This window comes from Lolium rigidum, chromosome 6 (genome assembly GCF_022539505.1).
Source record: "Lolium rigidum isolate FL_2022 chromosome 6, APGP_CSIRO_Lrig_0.1, whole genome shotgun sequence".
In the NCBI taxonomy this organism is placed as follows: domain Eukaryota; kingdom Viridiplantae; phylum Streptophyta; class Magnoliopsida; order Poales; family Poaceae; genus Lolium; species Lolium rigidum.
Genome location: NC_061513.1, coordinates 191,980,365 through 191,988,122, shown reverse-complemented (window position 1 = coordinate 191,988,122; position 7,758 = coordinate 191,980,365).

Below are 7,758 nucleotides of genomic sequence, written 5' to 3'. Positions count from 1 at the left end.
GTGGCACCCCAAATTCACTTGAAGCTGCCCGACGGGACGCATTGGCGCATCAAGAAAACCCCCGAATTGTAGCGGGGAAATGAAACATTTCACAAAAAATCGAAATTCAAGCACACCGCCACGCGCCAAGCACGCGGGCTGTTCCTTCCTCTTCCTCGGTTCCTCCTCCCCTATCCGAAAAAACCCCAAATCCCAAGCTCAAACAACCAAAAAAAAACCCAAATCCCCTGGCCGCCATGCATGTCCTCGTTAACCCGCTGGAGATCGTTCCCGGACGAGGCGGAACCCAGCCCTGAGATCCCGAGTTCCGTCCACCTCGAGGCACTGCGTGCTGCCTCGCAGCAACGGCTTGAGGGCGCTGCAGAGGAAGTTCCGCCGGAAAGTTCTCATGGCAACCGTGCAAGCTCACCGGCGTGCTGTATCCCGAGAGGAACTGGTCAAAGCTTTGCTATTCGCAAAAAAAATGCGGGCCAAGATCAGCTTCGTCGATGGCTTGCCGCGAGAGGCTTGGGGTCCAGAGTCAATAAACTAGCTGCTCGAGGACTTGGGCGGTTTACACCGATTCATATTAACTGACTCAAGTTTGTTAGTCTAGTTAACAAATGCATCTAGATACATCCATATCTAGACAAAATTGAGTCAATTAATATGAATCAGAGGGGAGTACCTAAAAGTGTTTCATGCTACCAATTAATGACTCGCTGTAGAAGTAATTGTGCTACTACTCATACGACGAACTGATTGTGTGGGTGTCAAATTTTGCAACGCGATCATCCAGTGAATGCTTAATTATAGTTCTAGCGCCAAAGGCGTACAAATCATAACAAAGATAGTACATACTATAGCACCAGCACATAAGAGTAGGAATCATAAAGTAGCTCAACATTTTGCATCAGGGCTGGGTGGTCCTGAGACTACCGGGATGCCCCTGATGATCTCCGGGCGTGCATCCACTTCAACGCAAAGCTGTGTACTTGGTCCACGGCCTCCTTCTGTAGGCTGGATAATCTCAGGTGCAGGACCTTCGTCTATGAAAGGCTCGTCATCGGTACCATCCACAGGTGCATCAGGGCTGGGTGGTCTTGAGACTACCCGGACGCCCCTGATGATCTCCGGGCGTGCATCCACTTCAACGCAAAGCTGTGTACTCGGTCCACGGCCTCCTTCTGTAGGCTGGATAATCTCAGGTGCGGGACCTTCATCTATGAAAGGCTCGTCATCAGTACCATCCACAGGTGCATCAAACCGAGATTCATCTTCAAATCTCCCATCAAACTGAGAGACCTCTTCAACTCTATGCTTCTGCAATTAGTACATCAACCGATTAGACAAACATCTAAGGGATGCAACCTGAACAAATGCTGTTTTACATATTTACCTTCTCATCTGGCACAACACATGTCCCAGAGCTGAAACCCGTTTCCTGAAGCAAGTGCTTTTTCTCTCCTTCCCGTCCATCCATCTGCAACAAGTTAAATTTGAGTACAGAACCTTGCACAACAATGCAAACTATTGATCGAAACAGCGACAGCATCAATATAAATAATTAACTACATATGCCAACACACATACAGTGTGAGCAGGATCTGCTTCTCCCGCTGAAGGATCATTATATGGTTCACCATGATAAACCCACCTAACATATGTGCGGTCCATCCAAAAAATGTGTAAATGATCTTCCACTACATGGTGAGGCCTCTTCCCAGCATTCATACATGTGCAACGCGGGCAATACACGTCCAGGTTGTGACCTTCATGAGCTCTAATAAACCCCATAAAGGGTTGAACACCATTTATATATGAAGGGGAACATAAGTGTCCATGCAGTATCCAAGTTCTGTCCATCAGTTTAATTATGAGATACAGTGGTTGGTGATTAATTTAAGGCCAAGTAGGAAATGTATATCCGTCGAGTACAAAACTATACTACATGATTATGCATTTCAGCAATCATGTCGAGTACAAAACAAAAAATGCCCATCGACATTTTAGCAAACAGATCGTGTACAAAACTCTGCCATGGCATTTCAGCAAATTAGCGGATCGAGTGCAGAAATGACTCTATATGCCCACGCAAATGAACAAATTGATCGAGGACAAATCGGAAAACTATAAAGTGCCAATTAGTTCGAGCATACTGACGATTTTTTTTGCAGCATCAAGAAAATATAAATCGTTAGGCCGTCTTGCCCGATGCATGATTGAGCTAGAGATAGCAGCCGTACCGTGGATCAACTTGACCGCCGGTGCGTCTTGAGAAGAACAACGGGGAGGGGAAGCTTCTTCTTCGCACGGACGGGACGGGGAGGGGAAGCTCTTCGCACGGACGGGGATAAGTTGTGTAGGGGTGGGTGGGGGGTCATGCGGCCGGGCCACCGGGGTAATAATTAAGGTCGGTAGGTGGTGTTTAATGGAGTTGCGTGTGTAATTTGCCGTGCACAAGGTTGAGGAATAGGCGGTTCCCTTTGCCGCGCGCACAATTCAAACTATCCCGCCCATGTAGTTTAAATTCGCCCTATTTTCGTTAAATCGACATAAAGTCATGTGAGTGGGGGGAAATTAGCAAAGTTGCTTGAAAAATAGTAAAACTCTGGAATTATCCTTTAAATATTCTCTACTTCGTGTGAAAATCGGGGCGTGGAGGCATGTTGAGCTGTTTTATTTGTACTTTCTTCATTAAAACTCCCATTTTATGCACTTTGGATGGAAAGAAATCATTTGTACATAAACTTTGACAACGCCATTTGCAAACATTAATTGTTTTACATGCCAAGATGCACCCATCCACCAAATATGGGGCAAAAGTTTATCACAATCTAGATATATATGTATAATTAGTGAGGAACCCCTTTTGATTTTGTGCAATTTCCACTAATTAGCTAGAGAGAAGGGGTTAATTAACTAGGCCATGTTAGGGGTTATGTGTTTTAGATTAGGGTTGTGTGGATTCAAATACAACTTCTTTATTTGTGTGCTATGATTAATCAAAACTAGATCGATCGACTACGCACACATTATTAGAGGCACATGCCTTTGTGCACAAAGTGCATGTGTGTGTGTTGTTGGCCACCAACGAGAGAGCGGCGAGAGAGCGATTGAAATCCCCAAATTAAACACACACACACACACACACACACACACACACACACATATATATATATATATATATATATATATATATATATATATATATATATATATATATATATATATATATATACCAGCACTATTACGTAACCGGTTGCAGAATAATATTCGAAGCACCGATTCGTACTTCTCCGGACACGGGCTTGTACCGCCTCGGAACTTTTTGCGGTGTGCGTTCGTACTTCTGTATGTTCATCATGGAATCGATGTTTGTGTCACGAAATCGATCTGTTTGTTGTTTTCTAGCGCCGTAATGCTGTTTTCTAGCAAGTTTACACCAATCCGCACGCACGCATTACAACTTTTGCAAGATTTAACAAGTTTTTGAATCTGTTTGATCCGCCGCCATGTCCGTGGCGTACTTTTTCCGCGAATGGAAATTGTCTTCTAGATCGTCGTTTTTAATGGTTAATTCGAGTTCGATTCGCATCAGTATGCATATATCAGTGAATCAAATGCTTAATCTGGTTGCAATTTTGTGAGAATCGTTGATTCGGTAGTCGCCCGTGGATACCTGTTCCGCCGTTCGCAGTTCATCGATTTCTAGACGATTTCCTTTTTTTGTGTGTTTCTGTTAAATTGATTTGTTTTTAGCCGTCAAATTCATACTAGAATACGCGTTGAATTGCTAAAAATCAAAATGGAATTCGCGATCTAACCCGTTGGCAGGTTTGCGTTCCGTGCGCCGTCGGATCATGCGGGTGTGGATTAGTTCATCGTTTTTTCGTGTATTCTTGTTTTGATTGAGTTATAATAGGTGTTTTTTCGTTATTACTTGCAGACATACTCATGTATAGTTCGTTTGTTTCGATTTTGATTTCGACCTGTTCGTCAAATCAACCGAACATCTATGTGGCAAACTGAACTTTTCAGTGTACCATAGTTGTACTTCGGTTGTACGTAGTTTGTTCTTTCTTGTTTTCCGTTGCGATCTTCATGTCTTTTTTAGATAAGGTTGATCTTATCCATTGCTTTTTTTGTGTGTCTTTTATTGTTAGCCGTGCGGATGGATATTCTTTGCTGGTGGTCTGTATTGTGTTCTTCTTCGTATCCGCGCCCGTACTTCTCGGGAGGGTCTATCTATACTTCCGTTATTCAGGCTCCGAATAAGTTTGGATTTTAATGTTAGTTTATTTTTCAGTTCCGCAAAGTGCTCTTAAGGATAAACATTCGATTTGAGTGAACGCCTATATAAGTGTTATTTTCTCGTTGAGGGAACCCATAAACTTGATCGGATCTTTCTCCTTTCCATCGTCTCCCAATGGCCAAAACTCCCTTCTCCCACGAATACACACTCCCTTGCCATGGCACAACCGAGATGAAAGTGTTGTACACCAACACGGCATCTAGAGTTGAGGCATGGCTGACTTCAATTGAATCTATCCTTGATGCTTCTGCAAGGAAGATTGTGGGGATAGATGTTGAGTATGATAGGCTTAGAGGATCCAGCTACAATCCGAAGAAGGCGGCTGTCATCCAACTTTGTGTGGGCACTGAAGTTTTGGTGTACCACATTTGCCATGCTGATGAAATGAGTGAGAAGTTGTATAATTTCCTATATGGGTACCGGTACACATTCGCTGGATTACTGCACTGTCGAAGATCGTAATGTTCTTTCTCGTTCTCAATTTTACATCCATAATATCAAGGACATCCGGATGATTTGGAGAGACCCGGACATGCGCAAGAGGACTCAAGGTCCGAAGGATGTTGCTTGCAGCCATTATAGATCCAATTCACATGAAGATGAAGGATGGATTTGGTAGTACGGAGCATAGCATGTGGGCTAATGCGCCTCCCCTCCCACCGATCATATTTTATATCTTGCTAGGGATGCATATGTGACCTACGAGGTCTATAGGCGTTTGGATGTTTTTGAGAGAGGATTTTTTCTCTCGTATAAACGTCCCGAGAAGAAACGTGGCAGGGATTGGTGAATACCTTAAAGTAGTTTGATTATGTTTCCTTATGAAATTTATGCAATATGTGTTCCATTAGTTTTATATAGGTTCATTTTTTTATCGTGTAATCCGAGTTTTTTCTTAATAAATTTCATTTTTTTTCGTGTGAACAAGCATGTAATTCTTTTTATTTCTCGCTCCGAGTACTTCATGTTTCTTGTCATTTGTCACGCAAGTAAATGTTTATTATTCTTACTTGGATCTCAAGATTCGGAGGTTGTACTTGTTTTTTATATACCTCGAGTACTTCCTCTAATCCGATGTTTGTACTCCCGGTTTACAAGTTTTGGATTTGTTCTTGGATATCAAGATTCACAAGGTTGCACTTGCGTAGTTCGTGCTCCTGTACTTCTCTTATCTGCAGAGTTGTACTTCCTGGTTCTTACTGATGTACTTCTTCCGTGTGCACACATGTACTTCCTGGGGGGGAGGGGTTGGGGGGGGGGGTTCCCCCCCATATATATAATCTAATATATATTTTGTTACTGCAGATCAAGATTTATAAGGTGTACTTTGTAGCTCTTACTTCTGTACTACTTATGCCTCTACTCTTGTACTTCCTCTGTAATTTTGTAAATTGGAATTCAAGATTCATAGTTTGTACTTTTCTTTGTTGTAAGCTCGTACTTCTATTAGTTTTATTCGGTACTTGCCGCTTCTTCACTTTATCCTACATGGGATATTCTTGATGTATTTATTTTATAATTTAATATTATGAGTTTGTACTTTGCTTTTGTATCGTTTTGTACTTTTTTTTTCAAGCCTGTACTTCTATTGCTGCAGAGTCATATATGATATATATTTTTTTAATTGTATTCCTGTAAATTAAGGTTTGTACTTACTTGTACTTGTATCATGTACTTCCTTATCGTGTATGCTTGTATTTCCTTTTTTTGCTGCCCTTTGTTTTTTGTTGAGGCTGTACTTATTTGTCTGACAGGCCAGGTAACGGCCCAGTCGGGCTTTTCTGGGCCCGATTTGTTACGAATTGGTTTTTAATTCCCTTTTATTTTTTATTTGTAATTACAAAACTATGGTAATTGTTTTTTGGCCCAGTCCATAATTTTCGGCCCATTTAATTGTGGCCCGGTGGCGTCCGTATGCGTCTCTTACACCATAACTGCGAGTTGCGTAGCCGTTCCGCACGGTCCGGACTTCATTACTCCACCTTCCCCACTCTCTCTTCGCTTTCCTCGTCTCTCGTCGCAGGGAGGAACTGCTGCGCGGTTGCGGCGACGGAGCCGCTGCCTTCTTCCGGTAGGATCTACTTCTCCGCGCCCCTCCCTATCTCGCGCGGTACTTCTATTCTCTCTATCCTTCTCCGGCCCCTCAAATTTTCTCCCGCGAATGCTCTCGTGAGGTTGTGTTCCGGATTAGGGGTTACTATTCATAGCTTAGGGTTTCCTGCTTGTAGATCTTGTTTGTTCTTTCCTTTTGTATCGCGCAGCGTGTCTTCTTGTTTGTCTCCTGCATTCTCCTCGGACTAATTCGTTTTTATTTTTGCTTTTTGATTTGTGGTTGGTTGCAGGGTTCGTGTTCACGTGCTTCTGATCTGCGCGTTGACTGGGAGAGGTCGATTTTATTTCTTTAGTCATGGAGCCTGCCCCGAAATCCCCACTGCCTCAGGAAACCCAAGGTAATTTTATGTTTTCATTTTTCTTTTGTGTTACTTAATTCTGGCGAAATTGTTTGTATTTTTTTTTGGTTTCTCATGCTTGTTGTGCTTCCCGTAGATTTCGAACTAGTTTATACAATGTTAATTCTTGCGTTGCTTGTGCAGTTATTTTTTATTTATTATTTTTTTCAACTGCTTGAAGATACAATGTTCATTGTTTGTATATAGTAGGTTCATGTTTTTTTGTTCGAATTTGACTTCTAATCTAACAATAAAAATTCTCCTAATTGTTTGTGTTTCTCCATATAAATATACTTATCTGGTATTCATATATGTACTTAATTGTTGGTACAAGTTGTACTTCCCTTGTTTAATTTCATATACTGCAATTATTTTTTTACTCATGGGTGTGTGTTATCTGACAACAGAAATTATTCTAATTTGGTTTGGTTTTGTTTTCTACATGTAGATTCGGTTATGTGCTGTTGTTACATGTACTTATTTATCTGTACCAGTTGTACTTCCCTTTGTTTTAGTTGCAAATACTGCATTTTATTTTTTACTTTTCTTTTGTTTTGTGTTATTTTGACAATGGAAATTCTCCTAAATTTTTTGTTTTTGTTTCTACATGTACATGTACTTATCTGATGGTAGTACATGTACTTCTTTTCCAGATTCATGTGTATGTTCCTATTTGTAGTTCTTTATTTTTAGTACTGCTCTCTCCTAGTTTTTGTTTTCATTTTTCTTGTTTATGATTGTTTCTATTCTACTTATCATCTTTCATTGTTCATTTTTACTATGTCTGAACCCATTTCTTTTTTTAGGTGAAGTTACAGTTATTAAGAAAGCAAAATTGTTTGCCGCCGATGGCAAACTAAGTCTCGTTGCCGGTATTCCTATCGTTTTCCCTGATGTTACTGTGAGGATTAGAACTGAGGCTGAGGCTAAGAAAAGCTCTTCTACATCTGGTAATCATTTTTAATATGATCCCTGTTTTTGTGCTCATTGTCTTTTTTTGTGATTTTTGTATTG